Raw genomic sequence first — 26,316 nt, 5'->3', positions numbered from 1 at the left:
ATATATTATACAGGTCATAGGGGAAACACAGAAATAATGAAAATAAAATACAGGAAAAGAATTCACATATTCCTGTAAGTTCTTCACTTTATCTCTCTATTCCACACAATTCTTCACCCTGAACATGGGTTGGTTTATCCTACTTATGAACGTGTTCAAGATTCAGGCAGACAAGGCTTTTATAGAGTTGGAGTGGAGCCTTATGGGCCAGAACTCTGAAACAAGGATTCTTACAAGATATTAAGTCAGTGCAACTGATAAAGGCAATGGTTATCTAGTTTAGCATGGTGCTTAATAGTTCTCTAGTTCATTACATATACTTAGTACTTAATATAGTTCTACAAGATGCACACCTATGATAATGTAATTATAAGAGAGCATATAAGGTGGGAGCCTCAACCAGATTCATTCAGTGGCAGAGAAGACAAGAGAACTGGAGGCAGGAGCTTAAGTTCTCGGAGCAAAGGAGAGAGAGATTCAATTCCATCTTCGGTCAGGCTCCTGGTGGCTGACCTGGTCTCCTGCACTTCTCCACTGAAACCAAGACTCCTGAAGGATTTCAAGAAAGCTAGCTGGGCCCTAGGCAAGGAGACAAGATTTTGAAGGAGACAGTAAAGGATTTGGACTTTAACACCTGGCTATTCTGGTGATAATTACTGAACTGAAACAAAGGTTGCTCACAAGACCTCCAGAAAACAAAGAACATTACAGTGGAGGACATAGTTTTTCTAGCAGAATTTTATAATAAGTAAACATGAAAGTGAAAAGTGAAGTTTCAGTCAGCAATAAAGCCAACTTAGACCTGATCAGGTGGACTAGTCAAAACAGAACAAGAAATGTTTATTTGTTTGTTTGTTTGTTTTTAGCAGGCAGGATGATATTTAGACTTTCTGGCTGCATCTCTATGTCATTGCCTATTTGCAAATCAACAATCTCACTTTTATCTACCCTCCTGCTTCAAGTCCTGGTGATAAATCTAATAGATGATAAAAATGGTAATTAATAATAAGAAGGAAGGAAAGAAGAGAAGATGGGGAGGGAGGAAAGGGAAAGGGGGAGGGGAGAGATGAAGGAGAGAGGAACAGAATGAAGGAAGGAGGGAGGGAGGTGTTGGCATCCAGGAGCCACTTGACAGTAGCTACTAGAGATTCAACCCAAACCTGCAGAAAGTATCTCCTCGTGTGAGAGGATGATACAAGGAGACTGAGAGGCAGTTACTATTCTCTGACTAAGAGGCCTTTGCGTTGTCTCACCTCCCTCCTCTTCCCTCTGCCTACAATTTATTTCATTCCCAGTCCAAAACACCTGTGTCAGCAAAGGCTTCCCTGCAACTCCTTCAAATGCTATGATCCACAGCTGTGAATCTCAGAGAATTGACCTGTCCCTTAATAGGGAGGGAGAGAGGGAGCCAGGGAAGGAAAAATGTCATTTTGATACACCTGGCTTAGAACATGAAATTAAGTGACTTGTCCAGTTCACACAGCTATGATGTGTCAGAACCAGAAACCTTGGCTTTTCTTACTACAAGGCCATCTATTCGCTATTACAGATGGCCTGTTTGCACAGTAAGTAATTAATAAATTATCACTTGATTGACCTGTTAATAAAAATGGAATATTTCACTTTAAAAAGAATATGCCTTACTCATTTTAATCTATTTTTCAGAAATGTAAAATGGTGAAATACCCCTGTAAAACTTAATATTTTGAATTATAACCTCTGTGAATACATTAAGCAAAAAATTATCTACTTACTGTGTAACAATTCTATCTGGGTATCTATATGTTTAGGATGAAAATACAATTCAAAAGCTAAACTTACAAACAAAAACAAAATAAAAATATCAGATTGTTCATTTCAGATTCAAACCTTGTTTTAAATGTTACAGGATTGACTGTGGTTGATAACAAAACAATGGATTAAATTATCAAAATAATTTGAGTTGTCTTAGTGATGATAACATCTTTTCATCTGTTTAGAAACTGATCTTTTACTCTGTGTTCAATTATAATTATGTTTTCTTTTCTTAATGAAGCCACCACAAAATGTTTGAATATTGTAATCACAAGAGCAGAAAAGAAAAAGGCAAAGATAGATTTGTGAGGAGAAAGCACAAAAGAAGAAAAGAAAGGACAGGCAATAGAGAGTTTTTGTTCATTTTCTCATTGTTTTATTCATAGTGCTCACTGATTTTATCTAAAGAAAGCATACTTCATGACCACTTATGTTTCTCACAATGTCTTCTTATCTTTTCTCACAATTTTCTGCTATTCCTGAATAAGCTTCTTTATAGGTAGCAAAGAGTTTTTAAAAGTAGGACATATGTGTGTATGAACATACATATAAATATATATATAAATCTAGATGTAGATATATCTGTGTGAATACATGCACTTATATTATGCACATCTGTATACATACACATACAATTATGTGGGTTTGTGTGCATATAATCATGTGTGTTGTGTAAATGTGTGTTTATAAATATCTGTGTACTGTATTAATGCATTATGGTTGAGATTATTATACAAAGCCTTTTCATGCTTTCTAGTCACATATTTTCATATGTAAACAAGTAATATTTAAAATAGAGCTCATCGGGGGCGGAGCCAAGATGGCGGAGAAGGCACACACTACTTTCTAAGCTCTTCTCTTACCCTCTCTATCAATATTATATCGAGCCTCAAAAATAGTCTTGACTGCTACAATTCGTAAAGATAAGAAGTAGAACAACTCACCAGCCAAAGAAAATCTGCAGTCTTGCCAAAAAAAGGTTGGTTCTGGGGCCAGGGGGGAGATCAGGACAGACTGGGAGAGAAATTAGGTTCCAAGGAGAGTCTCAAACCGAAAGTGAAAGCACAGATCTCAGAGGCACAAGCACGCAGCCCCAACCCGCAGTATGGGGCTTTTCCTTGGGGCAGTTGCGATCCTGCAGGGCAGGAGGACACAGCCCGGGTTAGCCTCCAATGTGCTCAGTGGGGGCCTTGGCTTGGGGCCATAGAGGTTTCCCAGGGCAGATTTGCATTAGAGACTCTGGGGCAAAATTCTGTGGAATCAGCAGTCTGTGGTCAGCTGCTAATACTCACAGTCCCACAAGAGGCTCCGGCCTGGGGCAGTGACACTTTCACCCCTTAGTCTCTAGCCGAGGGCAATCGCTAACCCACACAGCCCAACTGGGCACTTCGATAGCTCGGCCAGTGCTGAATCCACTTCCTGTTGGGGGAAGGGAAAACTCTCACTCAGAGCACTCCCATACCTCGGAGCCAGAAATAGGTTTACATCTCTCCCTGTTCTGCAGAGGAAGCTGGTAACCCCCTTGCCTAGGAGACATACCCTAAAGGCTTTAAAACATGAATAAAAAGATGAAAAGAATTATCGACAGCTTCTATGCAGAAAAATAGCAGGTCAGCAAACCTGAAGAGACCTCAAAAAGCAAAAATGCATCAGACTGTCCTCCTTTACATGATGCTCTCATAGAAGAGACCATTAAAAGTCTCAAAAGAGAGTTAGAAGATAAATGGGGAAAGGAAAGAGAAGCTTTACAAGAGAGCAACAACTTACTGAAATACAATTGGAAAAGTTAAAAAATTCCCAGGAAGTGCAGGGAAACAAATTGGTGAATTGGAAAAAATAAAGAATTCACTAGAAAGTAGGATTTGCGAATTGGAAAAGACAAAGAATTCCTAGGAAAGTAGGATCTGTGAAATGGAAAAAGAAAATAATTCACTAAAAAAATTAGTGAAATGGAAAAAATTTCCACAGACCAAAACAATACCTTTAAAAACTCAATTGGACATATACAGAAAGAAGTAAAAAAAGCTAATGAAGAAAAATAATTCTTTAAAAATTAGAACTGAACAAATAGAAACTAATGATTCATTGAGACAGCAAGAATCAGTCAAGCAAAAACAAAAAAATGACAAACTGGAAAAACCATGAATTATCTACTTGCAAAAACGACAGACTTGGAAAATAGATCTAGAGAGATAATCTGAAGATTATTGGACTTTCCGAAAACTATGATGAAAAAAAGAGCCTAGATACTATTTTACAAGAAATCATCAAAGAGAACTGCCCAGATGTAATAGAATCAGAAGGTAAAATAGGCATTGAAAGAATTCATCGAACACCTTCTGAAAGAAACCCTAAAATAAAACCCCAAGGAATATTGTGGCCAAATTTCAAAACTATCAGATTAAGGAAAAAATTTTACAAGCAGCCAAAAACCATTTAAATACTGAGGTGCCACAATAAGGATCACCCAAGATCTGGCTGCCTCACATTAAAAGGAACGAAGGGCCTGGAATATGATATTCCGATAGGCACAAGAACTTGGGATGCAGCCAAGAATAAACTACCCAGCTAAGCTGAGCATTTTCTTCCAGGGAAGAAGATGGACATTTAATGAAAAAATGAATTCCATTTGTTTCTGAAGAAAAAACAAGAACTAAACAAAAAAATTTGATCTCCAACCATAGAACTCAAGAGATGCAGAAAAGGTAAAAATAACTCTTGAGAATTGTATTTCTGTTGTGGATATACAAAAAGAATACATGTATAATTTGATTGTACTGATATAAAATAAAAAGGGAAGTAGATATGGAAAAGGGATGATGGCAGAATAAGGTGGGAAGGAGGGATAAAAGAAGAGCCACATCCCACAAAGAGGCAAAGGAAACTTATCATATCTGAGGAAATTTAGAGAGGGGGAGGAACATTGTGTGAATCTTACTCTCATCAGAGTTGGCTCAAAGAAAAAATAATTGACATTTGTATTAGAGAAAATTCTCTCTCACCTCATTTAAAACGAGGGAGAGGAAAAGGAAAAAAAGAGTAATAAGGGAAGGAAGGGGGAAAGACTCAAAGGGGAGGGAGGGATTATAAAGAGGTAAGCATCGTGAAACAAGTGGAGTACATAAGTTCAAAAAGGGAAAGAGGGTTGGGGAGGCAGAAAAGTAAAGCATAATCTGGGGTTATTAGGATGGCAGGAAATACAGATTTAGTAATTCTAACCGTAAATGTGAATGGGATGAACTCCCCATAAAGAGGAGGCAGATAGCAGACTGGATCAAAAGTCAGAACCCTACAATATGTTGTTTACAAGAAACACATTTAAAGCAGGGAGATACATATAGAGTAAAGGTAAAAGGCTGGAGCAAAATCTATTCTGCTTCAGGTGAAGTCAAAAAAGGAGGGGTAGCCGTCCTTATCTCAGATCAAGCAAAAGCAAAAATTGATCTAATTAAAGAGATAAGGAAGGTAACTACATCCTGCTAAAGGGCAGCATAAACAACGAAGCAATATCAATATTAAACATATATGCACAAAGTGGTATGGCATCCAACTTCCTAAAGGAGAAGTTAAGAGAGTTGCAAGAAGAAATAGACAACAAAACTGTAATAGTGGGAGATCTCAACCTTGCACTGTCAGAATTAGACAAATCAAACCACAAAACAAATGAGAAAGAAATTAAAGAAGTAAATAGAATATTAGAAAAATTAGGTATGTTAGATCTTTGGAGAAAATTGAATGGAGATAGAAGAGAATATACTTTCTTCTCAGCAGTTCATGGAACCTATTCAAAAATTGACCATATATTAGGACACAAAGACCTCAAGATTAAATGCAAGAAAGCAGAAATAGTAAATGCTTTCTTTTCAGATCATGATGCAATAAAAACTACATTCAACAAAAAGTTAGGGGGAAATAGACCAAAAAGTAATTGGAAACTAAACAATCTCATCTTAAAGAATGATTGGCTGAAGCAGCAAATTATAGATACAATTAATAATTTCACCCAAGATAATGACAATGATGAGACGTCATACCAAAATTTATGGGATGCAGCCAAAGTGGTAATAAGAGGGAATTTTATATCCTTAGAGGCTTACTTGAATAAAACAGAGAAAGAAAAGATTAATGAATTGGGCTTGCAACTAAAAAAAACTAAAAAAAAAGACCAAATTAAAAACCCCCAATCAAATACTAAATTGGAAATTCTAAAATTAAAAGGAGAAATTAAAAATATTGAAAGTAAAAAACTATTGAACTAATTAATAAAACTAAGAGTTGGTTCTATGAAAAAGCCAATAAAATAGATAAGCCTTTGGTAAATCTGATTAGAAAAGGAGGAGGAAAATGAAATTAGTAGTCTTAAAATGAAAAGGGAGAACTTTCCACCAATGAAGAGGAAATTAAGAAAGAATAAGGAGTTATTTGCTCAACTTTATGCCAATAAATTTGATAACCTAAGTGAAATGGATGACTGCCTCCAAAATATAGACTTCCCAGACTAACAGAGGAGAAGTAAATTGCTTGAATAGTCCCATTTCAGAAAAAAGAAATAGAACAGGCAATTAAACAACTCCCTAAGAAAAATCCCAGGACCAGATGGATTTACATGTGAATTTTACCAAACATTTAAAGAACAATTGGCCCCAATGCTATATAAATTATTTGATAAAATAGGAATGAAGGAGTCCTACCAAATTCCTTCATGACACAGACATGGTACTGATACCTAAACCAGGTAGGTTGAAAACAGAGAAAGAAAATTATAGACCAATCTCCTTAATGAATATTGATGCTAAAATCTTAAATAAGATATTAGCAAAAAGACTACAGAAAATCATCTCCAGGATAATACACTATGATCAAGTAGGATTTATACCAGGAATTAAGGGCTGGTTCAATATTAGGAAAACTATCAATATAATTGGCCATATTAACAACCAAATTAACAAAAACCATATGATCATCTCAATAGATGTAGAAAAAGCATTTGACAAAATCCAACATCCATTCCTATTAAAAACACTTGAGAGTATAGGAATAAATGGACTTTTCCTTAAATAATCAGCAGCATCTATTTAAAACCATCAGTAAGCATCATATGTAATGGAGACAAACTGCAACCATTCCCAATAAGATCTGGAGTGAAACAAGGTTGCCCACTATCACCGTTACTATTTAATATTGTATTAGAAACGCTAGCTTTGGCAATAAGAGCTGAGAAAGAGATTAAAGGAAGAAGAATAGGCAATGAGGGAGCCAAATTATCACTCTTTGCCGACGACATGATGGTATATTTAGAGAACCCCAGAGATTCTACTAAAAAGTTATTAGAAATAATCCACAACTTTAGCAAAGTTGCTGGTTATAAATAAACCCACATAAGTCATCAGCATTCTTATATATCACTAACAAAATTCAACAGTCAGAGTTACAAAGAGAAATTCCATTTAAAGTAACTACTGATAATATAAAATATTTAGGAATCTATCTGCCAAGGGAAAATCAGAAACTTTATGAGCAAAATTACAGACCACTTTTCACACAAATTAAGTCTGATCTAACCAATTGGAAAAATATTAAATGCTCTTGGATAGGGCAAGCAAATATAATAAAGATGACAATATTACCTAAACTAATCTATTTATTTAGCGCTATACCAATCAGACTCCCAAAAAACTATTTTAATGACCTAGAAAAATAACAACAAATTCATATGGAAAAACAAAAGGTCAAGAATTTCAAGGAATTAATGAAAAAAATCAAATGATGGTGGTAGCTGTACACAGATCTAAAAGTATATTATAGAACAGCAGTTACAAAACCATTTGGTATTAGGCTAAGGAATAGATTAGTTGATCAGTGGAATAGGTTAGGTTCAAGGGATAAAACAGTCAACAAATAGAACCTAGTCTTTGACAAACCCAAAGACCCCAGCTTTGGGATAAGAACTTACTGTTTGATAAAAATTGCTGGGAAAATTGGAAACTAATATGGCAGAAACTAGGCATGGATCCACTCTTAACACCGTACACCAAGATAAGGTCCAAATGGGTTCGTGACCTAGGCATAAAGAATAAAATTATTAATAAATTAGAGGAACAGAGGATAGTTTACCTCTCAGACCTGTGGAAGGGGAAGGTCTTTATGACCAAAGCAGAACTAGAGATCATTACTGATCACAAAATAGAAAATTTCGATTATACCAAACTGAAAAGTTTTTGTACAAACAAAACTAATGCAGACAAGATTAGAAGGGAAGCAATAAACTGGGAAAATATTTTTACAATCAAAGGTTCTGATAAAGGCCTCATTTCCAAAATATATAGAGAATTAACTCTAATTTATAAAAATCAAGCTCATTCTCCAATTGAAAAATGGTTAAAGGATATGAACAGACAATTCTCAGATGAAGAAATTGAAACTATTTCTAGTCATAATGAAAAGATGCTCCAAGTCATTATTAATCGAGAAATGCAAATTAAGACAACTCTAAGATACACTACACACCTGTCAGATTGGCTAAATGACAGGAAAAATAATGATGATTGTTGGAGGGGATGTGGGAAAACTGGGACATTGATGCATTGTTGGTGGAGTTGTGAACGAATCCAACCATTTTGGAGAGTAGTTTGGAACTATGCTCAAAAAGTTATCAAACTGTGCATACCCTTTGATCCAGCAGTGTTACTACTGGGCTTATATCCCAAAGAGATTATAAAGAAGTGAAAGGGACCTGTATGTGCATGAATGTTTGTGGCAGCCCTTTTTGTAGTGGCTAGAAACTGGAAACTGAATGTTGTCCATCAATTGGAGAATGGCTGAATAAATTGTGGTATATGAATATTATGGAATATTACTGTTCTGTAAGAAATGACCAACAGGATGATTTCAGAAAGGCCTGGGGAGACTTACACGAACTGATGCTGAGTGAAATGATCAGGATCATTATATACTTCAACAACAATACTATATGATGACCAGTTCTGATGGACCTGGCCATCCTCAGCAACGAGATCAACCAAATCATTTCCAATGGAGTAGTAATGAACCGAACCAACTATGCCCAGAGAAAGAACTTTGGGAGATAACTAAAAACCATTACATTGAATTCCCAATCCCTATATTTATGCCCACCTGCATTTTTGATTTCCTTCACAAGCTAATTGTACAATATTTCAGAGTCTGATTCTTTTTATACAGCAAAATAATGTTTTGGTCATGTATACTTATTATGTATCTAATTTATATTTTAATGTATTTTACATCTACTGATCATCCTGCCATCTAGGGGAGGGGGTAGGGGGTAAGAGGTGAAAAATTGGAACAAGAGGTTTGGCAGTTGTTAACGCTGTAAAGTTATCCATGCATATAACCTGTAAATAAAAGGCTATTAAATAAAAAAAAATAAATCAATCAATAAAATAGAGCTCATCTTCTGTCCACAGTAAGAGATTTAAGGTGTACCACATACAGGGTTTTCCCTCAAAAAATTAAATTTAATAGTTTACATATGCAGTCAAATTCTTGGGTTATCCAGTACAATACTTCTCCATTGACAAAACTCCAAAAAGAATTATAAGGTACAACAAAATGTGATTAAATTTAGAGGAGAAAGCGAAGGTGAAGCAAAAAATCCCAAGTGCCAAAATTGATAATAATTCTCAATGTAGGGCCAAATTGACAATCACGTATGCAGCACAAATTTTGTATTAGACACTATAAACATAATAAACATAATAACAATAATAATAAACCATTCCTAACCTCAGGAAACTGGCCAAAGAAGGATATGGTAATAAATGAAAGGGACTTGGTAGAGTGAGAGTGCATGATTGCTTAAACCTAAGCATAAAGAATGAATACAACCTTTAAATAATTGAAAGACCTTGATAGTCTTTTCTAATAATTTTTCTAATGTTCTTCCTGATTGTTTTAAGATATTGGTGGGAAGTATATTGGTAAAATCTGCAAATCTTATGTTTTGGTGGAGTGGGTTGTTTGTTTTTGCTTATTTTTAATTATTTACTTATTGTAGTTAGTACAATATATACAAAATAACATGAGGGAAAAGACTATAAGGGGAAAAAAACACATTGAAGCTTTAGAAACATTTGATGCTTTTAATTACAGGCCATCTTGGAAAAGTGAATCTATTTTACACAAATCAATTCAATTTAGAAAGCATTTACTAACACTTCAGATCCAAGATGGCAGAATAAAGCCAGGAAGCTACTTGAGCTCTCCCAGTTTCCCTGAAAAGCCATATGAAACCAAACCTCTAAACAGAGTCTGATAAAATAAAACCATTCTACAGCTCAAGATAGACTGGAAAAACTTAAAGAAAGGTCAGTCTCACTGAGATGAAAAGAATGTTCAGCCCAGCTCAGACAGACTCAGGAAAAGCTGGTGAAATGTTCTTACTCACAACAAATCAGCAACTAAGATCTTCAGTCTTGTCTAAGCAGAGAATCAAATCAGAGGGGCAGCTTCCAGTCCCAGCTCAGAAGGCAAACTATGGAAAACCAGGCTGTTTCCTGAACACAGCAGGCAAAGCTACCCAGCTAATACAAGGAGCCCCTGTGCTCAAAGCCAAGGCTCAGAGCTGCATAGGAAGCTTGGAAGAGTGCCTTCTTTTACCGCAGCAGCAGAGCTCAAGTATAAAAGTGAATAAAAGAGGAAATACCAAAAGAAAAGGAAAGAAATAAGCAAGAAACAGAAAAGAATATTGACCATAGAAAGCTACTATGGTGACAGGGAAGGTTAAAACACAAATTCAGAAGACATCAAAATGTCCACAGAGGAAATCTTAAAGAATGATATGAATTTGTCTCAAGCCCAAAAAGGCTTCCCCCCTGGAAGGTTCACATCAAAGACTTTAAAAGGCAAATAAGAGATATGCATGAATAGTCAGGAGCTTGGACAAAAAAGGTAAAAAACGCACTGAAGAAAACAACTCCTTTAAAAGTAGAATTAGTCAAATGGGAAAAGAGATATAAAAGTTAACTGAAGAAAATTACATATTAAAAACTAGAATATGACAAATGGAAGTTAATGACTATGAGATAGCAAGAATCAGTCAAACAAAATAAAAATAATGAAAAAAATGGAAGAAATACCTCATTGGTATTTAATAGCCAATCTGGAAAATAGATCCAGAAGAGAAAATTTTAAAATTACTGACCTAAATTTATGACAAAGAAGAACTAGAAAACATTATAAAAAGCAAAATGGACAATTTTGATTAGATTAAATTAAAAAGGTTTTGCATAATCCAAAACAACAGCAATAAGATTAAACGGGAAGTACAAGACTAGGGAAAAAATCTTTACAACCAGTTTCTGATAGAGGTCTCATTTTTTTCTTTTTTTTTTTTTTTAATTAAAGCTTATTTTTCAAAACATGTGTGGACAATTCTTTAACATTAACCCTTGCAAAATCTTGTGTTCCAATTTTCCTCCCTTTTCCCATGCCCTCCCCTAAATGGAAAGTAGTTCAATACATGTTAAACATGGTAGAAATATATGTTAAATCCAATATATGCATACATATTTATATAATTATTGTGCCCCACAAGAAAAATCAAATCAAACCAGTAAAAAAGAGAGAGAAGCAAAATAAAGTGCAAGCAAACAACAACAAAATGAGTGAAAATGCTATGTAATGAACCAATCATTTCCCATAGCCCTCTTTCTCTGGGTATAGATGGCTCTTTTCATTGCTGAACAATTGGAATTGCTTTGAATCATCTCATTGTTGAAGAGAGCCATGTCCATCATAATCGATCATTATTGTATAACCTTCTTGTTGCCTCCTCTCTGAAATCATCCTGCTGGTCATTTCATACAGAACAACAATATTCCATAATATCATAAACCATAATCTATTTAGCCATTCTCCAATTGAGGGGTATCTTTTCAGTTTACAATTTCTTGCTACTATGAAAAGGGCTGCCACAACCATTTTTGCACATATGAGTTTTATTTGTACAAAACCTTTTTAACTTAATATAATCAAAATTACCTATTTTGTGATCAAACATGATCTCCAGTTCTTTTTTGTTCACAAATTCCTTCCTCCTCCACAGATCCGAGAGGTAAACTATCCTATGTTCTTCTCATTTGTTTATATCATTCTTTATATCTAAATCATGAACACATTTCAACCTTATTTTGGTATGCAGTGTTAGGTGTGAGTCAGTGCCTGGTTTCTACCATACTAGTTTCCAATTTTCCTAGCAGTTTTTGATCAAATAATGAATTTTATCCCAAAAGCTGGGGTCTTTGAATTTGTCAAACACTAGGTTACTATAGTCATTTACTATTTTGTCCTGTGAACCTAACCTATTCCACTGATTGATTACTCTATTTCTTATCCAGTACCAAATGGTTCTGATGAGCATTGCTTTATAATATAGTTTTAAATCTGGTAGAACTAAGTTACTTTCATTTGGATTTTTTCATTAATTCCCTCGAAATTATTGGCCTTTTGTTCTTCCAGATGAATTTTGTTATTTTTTCTAAGTCAGTAAAATAGTTTCTTGGGAATTTGATTGGTATAGCACTAAATAGATTAGCATTGTCATCTTTATCATATTTACTCGACCTATCCAAGATCACTTGATATTTTTCCAATTGTTTAGATTTGACTTTATTTGTGTGGGAAATGTCTTGTAGTTTTGTTCATATACTTCCTGACTTTCCCTTGGCAGATAAGATTCCCAAATATTTTATACTATCGAGAGTTATTTTAAATGGAATTTCTCTTTGTATTTCTTGCTGCTGGTTTTTGTTAGTGATGTATAAATATACTAATAGTTTGTGTGGATTTATTTTGTATCCTGCAACTTTGCTAGAGTTGTGGATTATTTCTAATCGTTTTTTTAGTTGATTCTCTAGGGATCTCTAAGTATACCATCATATCATCTGGAAAGAGTGATAATTTGTTTTCCACATGACCTACTCTAATTCCTTTAATCTGTTTTTCTTCTCTTATTGTCAAAGATAGCATCTCTAATTTGTGAATAATAATGGTGATACTGGACAACCTTGCTTCACCCCTGATCTTATTGGTAATGGTTCCAGTTTGTCCCCATTACAGATACTACTGACTATCTTAAGAAAAACTCCATCTATTCCTGTACTCTCAAATGTTTTTAATAGGAATGGGTGTTGAATTTTATCAAATGCTTTTCTGCATCTATTTATATAACCTTATGGGTTTTGTTAGTTTGGTTATTGATAGTCAATTATGCTAATAGTTTTCCTAATATTGAATCAGTCCTGTACTCTTGGTACAAATCCAACTTGGTCATGGTGTATTACCCTGGGATCACATCAATATTCTTTAGGGAAATTGGTCTATAATTTTTTCCTCTGTTTTCATCCTACCTGGTTTTGATATCATATCATAAAAAATCCCCAAAAATTTGGTAGGCATCCTTCTTTCCCTTTATTTTCAAAGATTTTGCAGAATATTGGGATTAATTGTTCTTTAAATATTTGATAGAACTCACATGTAAATCCATCTGGCCCTGGAGATTTTTTCTTAAGGAGTTGATTAATAGCATGTTCTATTTCTTTTTTCTAAAATGGGACTATTAATTTATTTCCTCTTCTGTTAATCTGGGCAATCTATATTTTGGTAAGTATTCCTCCATTTCACGTAGATTATCAAATTTATTGTCATAAAGTTGGGCAAAATAGCTCCTAATTATTGCTCTAATTTCCTCTTCATTGGTGGAAAGTTCTCCCTTTTCATTTTTGAGACTAACAATTTGATTTTCCTCTTTCCTTTTTCTTATCAAATTAACTAAAGATTTATCTATTTTTTTGGTTTTTTCATAAAACCAACTCTTAGTTTTATTTATTAATTTAATAATTATTTTATTTTCAATTCACATTTACAGTTAAAACCACTAATTTTATATTTCCCACCATCTTATTTACCTCAAATTATACTTTTCTCTCTCCTTCTCCCCTTTCCCTCCTCCCCAGTATTTTACTTATGAGCACCATTTGCCTCAAGCAGCCCTTCCCTTCATAGCCTCTCCTCCTTTCTTATACCTGTCTTCTACTATTTCTGTTTTCCCTTCTACTAGCTAACCTCTTCCCTTTTCCCTCCCACTTTCCTATTAGGTGAAAGAAGTTTCTCTGTGAAACTTTTTAGTTGTAAGCCAAATATATTCCAGAACTAATTCAGTGGTTGGATTTAGTAGTTAGTCTGAGGGTCATGGGAAGAGGTCATTCTAAAATATATGAAGAACTGTGTCAAATTTATAATATGCAAATCATTCCCCAGTTGATAAATAGTCAAAGGATATGAACAGATAATTTTCAAATGACAAAATTAAAATCATCTGTAGTTATATATGGAAAATATGCTCTAAATCTTTATGGATTAGGAGAAATGCAAATTAAAAGAACTCTGAGGTACTCCCTCACACCTCTCAAATTGGTAAGATGAAAGGGAAAGATAATGATAAAGGTTGGAGGGGATGTGGAAAAACTGCACTTATGTATTGTTGGTAAAATTGTGAAATTATAAAAACATTCCAGAGAGCAATTTGGAGCTATGCCTACAGAACTATGAAACTGACATACCTTTTGACCCAGCAGTGTCACAGTGTCATCACTGGGTCTGTATCCCCTAGGAAATCTTTTTTTTTTTTTTTTTGCTAAGGCAATTCAGTTTAAATTACTTGCCCAGAATCACACAGCTAGGAAGTGTTAGGTGTCTGAGGTCGTATTTGAACTCAGGTCCTCCTTACTTCAAGGCTGTTGCTGTATCCATTGTGCTAACTAGCTGCTCCATAAGGAAATCTTTAAGGAGGGAAAATGACCTATAGGTGCAAAAATATTTGTAGCAGTTCTTTTTGTGGTAGCAAAGAATTGGAAAATGAGTAGATGCTAATCAATTGGGGAATAGGTGAACAAGTTGTGACATATGAAGATAATGGAATATTATTGGTTTATTAAAAATTGATAAACAAGCTGATTTTAGTAAGGCCTGGAAAGATTTACATGAACTGATGCTGAATGAAACAAGCAGAACCAGGAATACATTGTACATAATAATAGCAAGAATATGCAATGACTAACTATGAAAATCTTGGTTCTTCTCAGTGGTTCAGTAATTCAAAACAATCTCAATAGACTTTGGACAGAAAATGACATCTGCATCCAGAAAAAGAACTAAGGAAACTGATGTAAATCAACACATGTTATGTGTTCTTCTTTTTTCTCTTTTGTAAATCTCTCCCATGGTTTCTTCTTTTTGTTATGATTGTTCTCTCCCAACATGATTCATAAAATAATGCGTATTAAAATAAATGTACTAGGGAAAAATTTAAAAATATAAAAATAGACATTTCAAAAAAAATTATTGGCCTATCTGAAGGCTATGACCAAAAAAGAGCTTGGATAGTATTCTTCAAGAGATTTTTTTTTGCTGAGGCATTTCAGATTAAGTGTCTTGCCCAGAGTCACACAGACAAGCATCTGAGGTCAGATTTGAACTCAGGTCCTCCTGACTTCAGGGCTGGTGCTCTATCTACTACACCAGCCAACCTCCTTCTTCAAAAGATCTTTAAGGAAAATTGAATCAATATTCTAGAAACAGAGGGGGAAATACTCACTGAAAGAATCCACCAATCATCTTTGAAAAGAGATTCCATAAGGAAAACCACAAGGAACATTGTTGCAAAACTCCAGAACTACAATCTCAAGGAAAAAATACTGCAAGCTTCCAGTCAAAAATATGTCAAATATCAAGGAGTAATTAGTCAGAATTACTTAGGATCTGGTGGCTTCTACAATAGAAAAAATGGGGAACTTGAAATTCCATATTCGAGAAGGCAAAAGACATAGGGTTAGAACAAAAAATTAACTACCCAGCAAGACCCAGCATCATCTTATAGAGACGGTGATGGATTTTCATTGAAGTAAGAGACTTTCAATCATTATTACGGGAAAAAACAGAACTAAACAAAAAATTTATTCTACAAGTACTGGACTCAAAAGCAGCATAGAAAGACAAACAGGGGGAAAATATATATTATTTAAAGGTTAAACTGCTTACATTCCTAGAAGGGAAACTTATATCTGTAACTCTGAGGACTTGTATCTGTCACTGGGGCAGACAGACATGGGTATCACATAAACTGAAGGTGGGTTTGTGAATGGAATCTGACATAAAAAAAATACATTAAGGGGTAATAAAAGGTGTGTACAAGGAAAAGAGGAAAGGGGAGGTATAATGGGACAATTAAATCACTAAATGAAGGATAAGGGGGGAGGGGGATACATATTGACTGAAGGGTGATTTCATCAGTTTTGTCTCTAAGAGGGAATTAATAATTCATCATAAGACAGAAGCAAATAGCAGAGTGGATTAAAAAACTGAATCCTATGATATGTTTTTTACAAGAAACATATTTAACGCAGATCAACACTTACAGAGTAAAGGTAAAAAGCTGGCACAGAATTCATTATGCTTCACTTGAAATAAAAATAAAGCAGGGGTAGCAATTCTGATCTCAGGTAAAACAAAAGTAAAAATAGATCTAATTAAAAGAGAAAAAGAAGGAAAGTACATCTTGATAAAAGGTGCCCTAAACAGTAAAGAAGTAACTATATAAGTATGTATGCACCAAGTGGTAGACCATACAGTTTCCTAGAGAAGATATTAAGACTGTTAGAGGAAGAAATAGACAATAAAACTGTATTAATGGAGGATTTTAACCTTCCCCTTTCAGAATCAAACAAATCTAACCACAAAATATACAAGAAAAAAATTAGGGAGGTTAATAGGATCATAGAAACCTCAATATGATAGATCTCTGGAGAAAATTGAATAGGGATACAAAGAAATACACCTTTTTCTCAGCAGAACATTGAACCTAAACAAAAACTGACCATGTATTAGGATATAAAAACCTCACAATCAAATGCAAAAAGGCAGAAATTCTAAATATTTCCTTTATAGACCAAAATGAAATAAAAAAATTGCATTCAATAAAGGACCAGGAAAAGATAGAGTAAAAACCAATTGGAAATTAAATCATCTAATTCTAAAAGATGAGTGGGTCAAAGAACAAATCAAGAAACAATCCATAATTTCATCCAAGAGAATGACAATATACCAAAATCTATAGAATGCACCCAAAACAGTTCTTAGGGGAAATTGTATATATCTAAATAGCTACATGAAGAAAATAGAGAATGAGGAGATCAATGAATTAGACATGTAATTTAAAAAGCTAGAAAAAGAACAAATTAAAACCTTGATTAAATATCAGATTAGAAATTCTGAAACTTATGGAAGAGATTAGTAAAATTGAAACTAAGAAAACTTGAATTGATATAATTCAATTGATCAATTGAAAATTGATAAAACTAAGAATTGGTTTTATGAAAAATACAACCAAATAGATAAACTTTTGGTTAACTGGATTGGAAAAAGGAAAGAAAAAAAATCAAATAATCATCATAAATGATGAAAAGGATGAACTTATGAAAATGAAATTAAAGCTGTAGTTAGAAGCTATTTTATCCAATTCTATGACAGAAAATCCAATAATCTAACTGAATTTGATGAATTTTACAAAAACATAAAACATATTGATTAGCAGAAGAGGAAATAAATTACTTAAAATAGTGCCATTTTGGAGAGAAAAATTGAACAAGCCATTTTTGAAATGCAAGGCTGGTTCAATATCAGGAAAACTATTTCCATAATCAACCACATAATAACAATACCAACAGAAATCATATGATAATCTCAATAGATGCAGAAAAAAGTTTTTTTTTAAACAAAATACCATACTCATTCCTATAAAAGCTTTAGAAAGCATAGGGTTAAACGGAATTTTCCTTACAATAATAAGCTGTATCTATTTAAAACCTATAGCAAACATTACTGTAATGAAAAGAAGCTGGATACATTCCAAATAATATTGGGTGAAACAAGGATGCCCATTAACACCACTCTTATTCAACATTGTATGAGAAACGAAGGCTTTGGTAATAAAAAAAAAGAAATTAAAGGAATTAAAATAGGCAATGAAGAAATGCAACTGTTACTCTTTTCGCATGATATGATAATATACTTAGAGAATTTTGGTCATAAAGAGTGATAGCAAATAGGAGAGCAAGGGATAACAACTATCAGATCTTTGGAGAAGGGAGGAATTTATGAATAAAAGAACTAGAGAACATTATGAAAGGAAAAATGAACAACTTGGATTACATTAAATTAAAAGTTTTTCACACAATCAAAATCAACAGATACAAGATTAAAAGTCGGAAATTCAAAAGTACAAAGCAGGAAAAAAATTCTTTCTGGTAAAGGTCCCATTTCTAAATTATATAAAACCTGTGTCTAACTTATAAAAATACAAGTTTTTGTATTGGTATTCACTGAAAATTGATATTATCACCAATTGATAAATTGATATTAAGGGATATGAACTGGCTGAACAAGTTGGGGTACAGGAAGACAATGGAATATTATTGTTTTATAAAAAATAACGAACAAGCTGATTTTAGAAAGGCATAGAAAGGTTTACATAAACTGATGCTGAGCAAAACAAGCAGAACTGGAAATACATTATATATAATAACAGCAAGAATATGCAATGATCAACTATGAAAGATTTGACTCTTCTCAGTGGTTCAGCGATCCAAAACAATCCCAGTACATTTTGGACAGAAAATGTCATCAACATCCAGAAAAAGAACTGTAGAGATTGAATGTAAATCAACACATGCCATGTTTATTCTTTTTTCTGTTTTTTTTTTCTCTTTCATGATGTTTCCCTTTTGTTCTGATTTTTCTCTCCCAACATGATTCATAAAGCAATGTGTATTAAAATAAATTCTCTCTATATACATATATATACACACACATGCACATGTGCATTCATATATATGTATACATATATATTATTATTTTTTATTTTTTTCAAAACAAATATGGGGGGAAGGAACAAACTGGATCCTTATGATTCTTTCACATTTCCACTCAAACAATTTTGTAGCTCTTTCTTGACTGCCAGGTAAGGTTCACACTACTTTCCTTGACATTCAAAGTTTTCCATAATCTATAAACATTGTATTTTCTGGATGTGTCACAAAAATCTTTTCTTCATGCAATCTGTACTCAAACAAAACTGTACTATACTATTTCCTGTTTGTGCTTCTCATTTTCCTACCTACATGATGCTTTGAGTTCTTTACTCTATATCAGGGCTTCTTATATGTTTTTCACTATCATGACCCCCCCTCCATTTTTAATTTAATTTTTTATTTAATATTTTCCCCAATTACATTAAAAAAAAGATTTTTTTTGCAATTGTTTTTAATTTTTTTCCTTCTAAGTTCTCTCCCTTATCCCCACTCACAATCAAGAAAACACATGTGAAGTTATGCAAAACATTTACATAAAAATCAAGTTGTGAAAAAAATACAACATAAATTTCCCACCATAATGAAAATAAAAAACCTTAAGAAAAATTAAATTGAGAGGGAGAGAGAGAGAGAGAAAGAGAGAATATGCTTCAGTCTATATTTAGATACAGTAAGTTCCTTCTCTGGTATGGGTAGGGTTTCTCATCATAAATCCTTGAGATTAGTCATGGATGATTGTACTTCTAGAAGAGCAAAGTCATTTACAGCTGGTCATCCCAGAACATTGTTGTTATTTTGTATATGTTACATATTATTTTGCTTGGGTTTATGGAGGAATTTCCAGTTTTTTTTTTCCCTAAAACCATCCTGTTCACCATTTCCCACAGAACAATAATAATCCATCACAAACACACACCATAATTTATTGAGTCATTCCCCAATTGATGGCCTTCCCTCAATTTCCATGTTTTTTGCCCTGAAAATAAGAGTTGCTGTGAATATTTTTGTATATATAAGTGAATTTCCATTTTCCCCTCAAATCTCTTTTGGTATTCATGCCTAGTAGCAGTGTTGTTAAGTCAAAGGATATGTACGAATTTTTGGCATTTGGGCACAGATTATCTCTTTTGATCATTTATCAATTGGGGCATGGCTCTTATTTTTTATAAATTTAACTCAGTTCCCTCTATGTTTGAGAAATGAATACTTATCAGAGAAATTTGTTTCAAAATTCCTTTTACAATTACCATTCATTAATTTCCCTTCGTTTATTCTCTCTATTTTCACTCTTTTCTTCCTCAAAAGTGTTTTGATACAAACCACTCCCTTCCCTAATATGCCCTTTTTTTAATCACCCTCCCCCCCCACTTCCCATATCCCATTCCCCTCCTATTTTCCTGCAAAGATAGATTTCTATAGCCTTATTGAGTATGTATGTTATCTCCTCTTAAAATTCACTTACCCTCTATTTCCCTCTTCCTCTCCACTGTAAAAGTTTATTGTCTCTTGTTTTTTAGATAATTTCTGCCATTCCACTTTTCCCTTCACCTTACTCCCATTACACTCCTCTCCCACCTCTTAATTTCATTATTTTAAAAAATATATTGTCTCTTTAAAAAAAAAGATATTATAACTTCATATTCAACTAACTCCTTCACCCTCTATCTATATATACTCCTTCTAATTGCTTGTTTTATAGATAACTTCTGCATTCCACTTCTCCTTTTACCTTTCTCCCATTATATTCCTCTCCTATCTCTTAATTTCATTATTTTTTAAAAATATTATCTCTTTAAAAAAGGTATTATAACTTCATATTCAACTAACTCCTTTGCCCTCTGTCTATATATGCTCCTTCCAACTTCTATAATAATGCTCTTAGTTATCATCCTAACTCCATTGCTCTCAGGAATATTATATTTCAAGCCCTATGATCCGTTAATGAAGCTGCTAAATTTTGGGTTATCCTGAGTAAGGCTCCACTGTATTTGAATTATTTTTTTCTTGATGCTTGCAATATTTTCTCCTTGACTTAGGAGTTCCAGAAATTAACTAAAATTTTCCTGGGAGTTTTCATTTTGGGATCTCTTTCTGGATTGGTGAATTGTTTCTATTTATATTTTACCCATTGGTTCTAAACTATCAGAACAGTTTTCCTTTATAATTTCTTGAAAAAATGATGTTCAGGCTCTTTTTTTATCATGACTTTCAGATAGATGAATAATTTCTGAATTATTCTCCTGAATCTATCTTCCAGGTCAGTTGTTTTTCCAAAGAGATTTTTCATTTTTTCTTGTTTTGCTTTATTGTATCTTGGTTTCTCATAAAGTCATTAGATTCCATTTGCTTAATTTTATTTTTTAGGGAATTATTTTCCTCAATGAGCTTTTGTATCTACTTTCCCAATTGGCCAATTTTGCCTGTTAAGGCATTCTTCTCTCATTAGCTTTTTGTATTTCCTTTTACAACATTCTCAGTTCTTTTTCTGATTTTTCCTGTATCTCTCTTACTTGATTTTCAAAATCTCTTTTGAGCTCTTCCATGGCCTGAGCCTAATTCTTATTTTTCTTGGAGTCCTTGGATGTAATAGCTTTGACTTTGCTATCATCTTCTGAGTGTGTGTTTTGATCATCCTTGTTTCATAATAACTTATAATAGTCAGAAACTTTTTCTATTGTCTGCTCATTTTTCCAATTAGCCTATTACCTGGCTTTTAACTCTGTTAAAGTAGGGCTCTGTTTCCAGTGAGGAGGGTACACTCTTTCAAGCTCCAGGGGTTTTGTTCAGCTGTTTTCAGAGATTCTTCTAGGGACCTCATGACCACAAGCACTCACTCTTTTCTGCCCTGGAACTCTCAGGAATGAACTCTCCCCACTATAGCTGTAAGATCTATTGTGCTAAAGCAACAGAGCATCAGAGCTGAGGCTAGGGCTAGGGCTAGGATTGTGGCTAGGGTTGGAGTTGAGGTGAAGCTGCAGCTGTGCTGGCACAGCCTTTGCTAAGACTGCACTCCTGAGTCCCCCACCATTGCCACAGACCCTTTCCACTGACCTTCCAAATCTTCCCTGTGTCCCTCGTCCAACAAGTGCAGAATCCTCCAGCACTACTGCTGATTCAGAGGTCCTGTCTTGCTGATGTTGGGGTCAGCCCAGGGGTAGGTCTGGAACCTGGGCCAGTCCAGGGCTGTATTGGCCTGGCCTGTGCTGGAATTGTGTACTGGGCTCCCACCTGGTTCCATAGATCTTTTCTGTTGAACTTCTAAGTTGCCTTAAGTTGGAAAATGTTCTACTTTGTCTTTTGGGGTGTTCTATTTCTCTAAAATGTGTTTAGTTATTATTTACAAGAATTTTGAGTGGTTTGGGAGAGAGGTTGGGTGAGTTTCTGCCTTTACTCTGCCATCTTGGCTCAGCCACCTTTGTGAACCCTGTATGCCTGAGAAATTTTTACATGATCCTGGATATATAGGTGTATAAAATATACAAATCAAACATTTACTGATAATAAATCATAATTTTTCAACTCCACATTGTTATGTGAACTCTTATGGGATCTCATACAACAATTCAAGAACTTTTGTTCTAGATCTTCATTAATTTAAATGTAGACTTTGATCATTACTTAAGCAAAGATGTCTTTAGAGGAAGAAATACTTTATCTTTCTTTTAGTCATGAAAATTACTTTTGAGTGGATTTTAATAATGCAAGAAAAAGATAACTGCAATGAGTGACAAAAATTGGGGTTGGGAAGAAAGGTGGGACTACTACTGTTATAAACAGAGAAGACTAAAGAATTTAATATCATGGGAACCAAAGACAAAAGTTTTCTGTTTAACAGTCAGACAGTCTTTTTCGTGGTTCAATCTAGGATATGAACTAAGCTGAAATGACAAACCCTACCTTAGACAGAGGCTGGAGAAATTATAGATACTCTATCGTGGCCATTTTTCTGTTTCTTGAGGTAAAGCTGGCTAAAATCATATGGGCTAAAAAGCCCTATTCCCTCATTTTTCTAAAAATAACCTAGGGCTTTCATAATTCTGGATTACATAAATGAGACAGAGAATTGGTATGATCCCTAAATATTGCTAATTATGTAATATAGAATCTTAAAAAAATTTTCTGCACTTCAGACCAAAAGAAAAATGAACAGATTTTTTTTGTACTTGTGCAAAGAAAATCCAAATGTCATAGTTCTGAAGAAAGCAGCACAGATCTTGAAAATAATCATTTCAATATGAAAGGATAATATTTCTAAAAATATAGAAAATCAGTTAAACAATGCATTTTATAGGTATAAAAATAATGATTAGAAACAATATTTATTCACTAGAATCAAGTCAAAGGGTATAATGCTTGTTACCTTTGAAATGAACTTGTGTCTGTATTTTTCTCATAATTTACATCTCAAAAATTTCAAAGATACAATATGTAAGTGTTCATTTTGTAATTAGACAATTATCAGCATAGAAAGACATGATGTTAGAGTATAAAAAAGCCAAGTTCCAGCACGATGATGATGAATCATAGTCTTAATTCTCTAAAAATAATTGAAATATTATTTTTTTCCAAAAGGTTAATATTGATTGTTCCCCTACACTTGTAACCTTGATAATGAACTTTCTTCTTTCCAGTTTCCAAAGGAATTTGCTACAAGGCAAACTGTCGTAAATGCGATCCTTATTTTCTCCACCTCTGTTGTCAGCCAACTATAGGTAAAAGGAGGGATACCATGAAAGCTAAAATAATGTATTGTTTATATCAAGAGCTACTATTACAGGTCACGTATTTAGACCCTAAAAAGAGCTCACTAAGCCCCATCTCCTAATTTTACAAAGGGAAAAAGTGAGGTCCAGAGAAAAGTGATGTGGCCAGGGATGAATATTTAATAAACATCTAAGAGGATGAATTAGAATCCAGTGTTACTGACTTCAGTTAGTCAATAAACAATGTCAATAAGCATTTATTAAGTTGCTGTTATGTGCCAAGAACTTTGCTAAATATTAATAATAAATATAATGGAAAAGATAGCTGCTGCTCTCAAAAAGCTCACATTCTAATGGGGAAGCTAGCAAACTAATATAGACAGATTTTTTAAAAGTGCAAAGAAAACCCAAATGCCATAGTTGTGAAGAAAGCAAAACAAATCTTGAAAATTATCACTTCAATATGTATCAAAGGATAGATTTCTAAAAGTATAGGAAATCAGTTAAAGAATATATTGTATAGGTACATAAATAATGGATATTTATTCAGCAGAATCAAGTAAAAAGAGTATAATCCTCATCACCTTTGAAATGAATTTGTGTCTATATTTTTCTCATAATTCACATCTTAGAAAATTCAAATAGAAAATGATTCACAGGAAAAACATACTGGAATTAAGGATTAGAAAAGGCTTCCTATAGAAGGTGTAATTTTAAGTGTAAATTGAAGGAAGCCAAAGAAGTCAATAAAAGAAGAAAAAAAAAAAGCATTCCAGCATAGGAGATAGCCAGAAAAAATGCCTAGAGCCAAGAGTTGAAGTTTCTCTATGAGCAACCCTCTATTCACACTGTTCCTTCAAAGTGAGTGTGAGGATGGTAGGATATAAACAGGCCAAGACTGGGTAAGCAGACAATTTTAAGGGACCATTTCCAGCCTCTTCCTCACAGGAGGTGAGCAATGTGATCCTTAAAAAGATTACTCAGATACCCAGGGGTCTGCTAAATTTCACTGCTGCTTCCAGTGAGATGACCTTATGGCCTAAGTAAGATTGTGACTCCAGTATCCAGAATATCCACACATAATTATTTCATCACTTGTCTGTTACCACAAAACTTTGAGACAGGTAAAAATGGTAAAAAAAAAAAATTGGTATGAGTGATGTCTTGATTTATGCATAAATTATATTTAACTGAAGCAGAGCTGAACAAATTGTCTACCTCACTCTCTCTTCCAGAATTATTCCAGTCCTGTGGCAGGACAGATTCAAAATTACTGGTGATGGCTCAAAATGCAATGTATGATCTTAGCATTTTTGATGTCTAACTAAACTCTAAGTGCTCCACAGCACTTGCTTCAGTTGCCTTTAAGACCATGGGAATAAATTATTTTTTGAATGCCATTTCACCAAGGGAAGACTTCATATGCTTGGGATAGACACCTATCACACCAACAAGTTTGAGACCTCTCAGTTTTCCTCAAACTGGTTTAGCCTGTCTGCTGAAACAGTTTACCAGGGTATAACTGCTGTGCATTGAGTGCTTAAAACTCAAAGGATTTGGAGGTGCCCTAGACCCTCCTAGAGGAGCCTGTTCTATAATCGATAAACCCCAATACCCCTCACCCCTTCTCGCTTATCAGTCTATATACTGTCATCGTCAGCTCACCAACAGGGTTCCAAAGTGAACAAAATCATGAAACCATAAAAACGTTAGGTCAAGGTGTAGTATATGAAGGGGGAAGCAATGGGCTACATTTTCTATGTTAGAACACAACAGATTGTCTATTGGAGCCCCAGGTAATAGTTAAGTGGGTCAGGTGGGGAAGCAAAGTTGAAAAGTATTTGGTAACCACTACACTAGAGATGCTAGTCTTCCCTGATTGCAACATCCTGTAGTATAGCAGTTCTGAAAATAACTGTAGCTTTCCTATGGTTATGTCTTCTCTAATAAATCACATTATCTTGCCCCACCCCGATCTTTGTAATAGATCTCTTTTGTTTTGTTTTGTTTTTTCAGTTCAGGGCCAGCACTAGCATGTTTGCTATCAGTGCTACCCCAGACTCAGTTTCTCCTTCATTGCCACGGTCTACCCAGGCTCTCCCACCACCACCACGGGCTTTGGAAATCTCAAGATACTCAGAGGCCTGCACACCTCAACAACTTCTTGCATGACAAGAGCTACATCAAGTGGTATGTGCTGTCCCAGAATGACAATACAGTATTTGAAGCAGTCTCAAGCCCACCACCCACCATTGTATCATGCTTTCAAGTAGGACAATTACATCAAATCTTACAAGAAGCAAAAGGCAAGTTTACCAAGAATTAAGAAGGCTTTGGGCAAATATGGACCTGCTGATGTAGAAGATAGTACAGAAAGTGGTGGAGTTACAGATAGCAAAGATGATGATGACACTGATCTCTATAGGTCTAAGGAGGAGGAAAAAAGTGAATAAGCAAAGAAGGTAAGAGAAGAACAATGAATCAAAGAAATAAAAAAAACCTGCAATTGTTGCCAATTCTTCCCTTTTACTGGATGTAAAATCTTGGGATGTTGAGACAGATATGGCAAAACTATAGGAATGTGTCAGAAGCATTCAGGGAGGGGTCAGGGGCTTTTTTAAACTAGTTCCAGCAGGATATGACATGAAGAAACTCCAGATGAGGGAGGAGACCAAGAAAACCCCCAAAAGCAAGATGTTTTAGATACAGTGTGTAGTTGAAGATAATAAAGTTGGACAGAAATGCTAAAGGACCAAATAAAACTGCCTTTTAAGACTAAGATGATGCCACAAGAAGACTATACAAAGATCAACTCTGATAGACATGGCTGCCTTCAACAATGAGATGATCCAAACTAGTTCCAATTGTTCACCTTCACCCAGAGAGAGAACTATGGGAAATGAGTGTGGATTACA

At 34.3% G+C, this 26,316-nt stretch overlaps 1 pseudogene; it reads left to right on the top strand.

The window, feature by feature from the left end:
- Positions 1-26,104, top strand: part of LOC100920007 — a 190,921-nt pseudogene extending 164,817 nt beyond the window's left edge.
- Positions 26,105-26,316: the final 212 nt, after the last annotated feature.

This window comes from Sarcophilus harrisii, chromosome 1 (assembly GCF_902635505.1).
Source record: "Sarcophilus harrisii chromosome 1, mSarHar1.11, whole genome shotgun sequence".
Classification (NCBI taxonomy): Eukaryota; Metazoa; Chordata; class Mammalia; order Dasyuromorphia; family Dasyuridae; genus Sarcophilus; species Sarcophilus harrisii.
The sequence above is the reverse complement of the archived record's forward strand: the minus strand, read 5'-3'. Positions and strand labels throughout refer to the sequence as shown.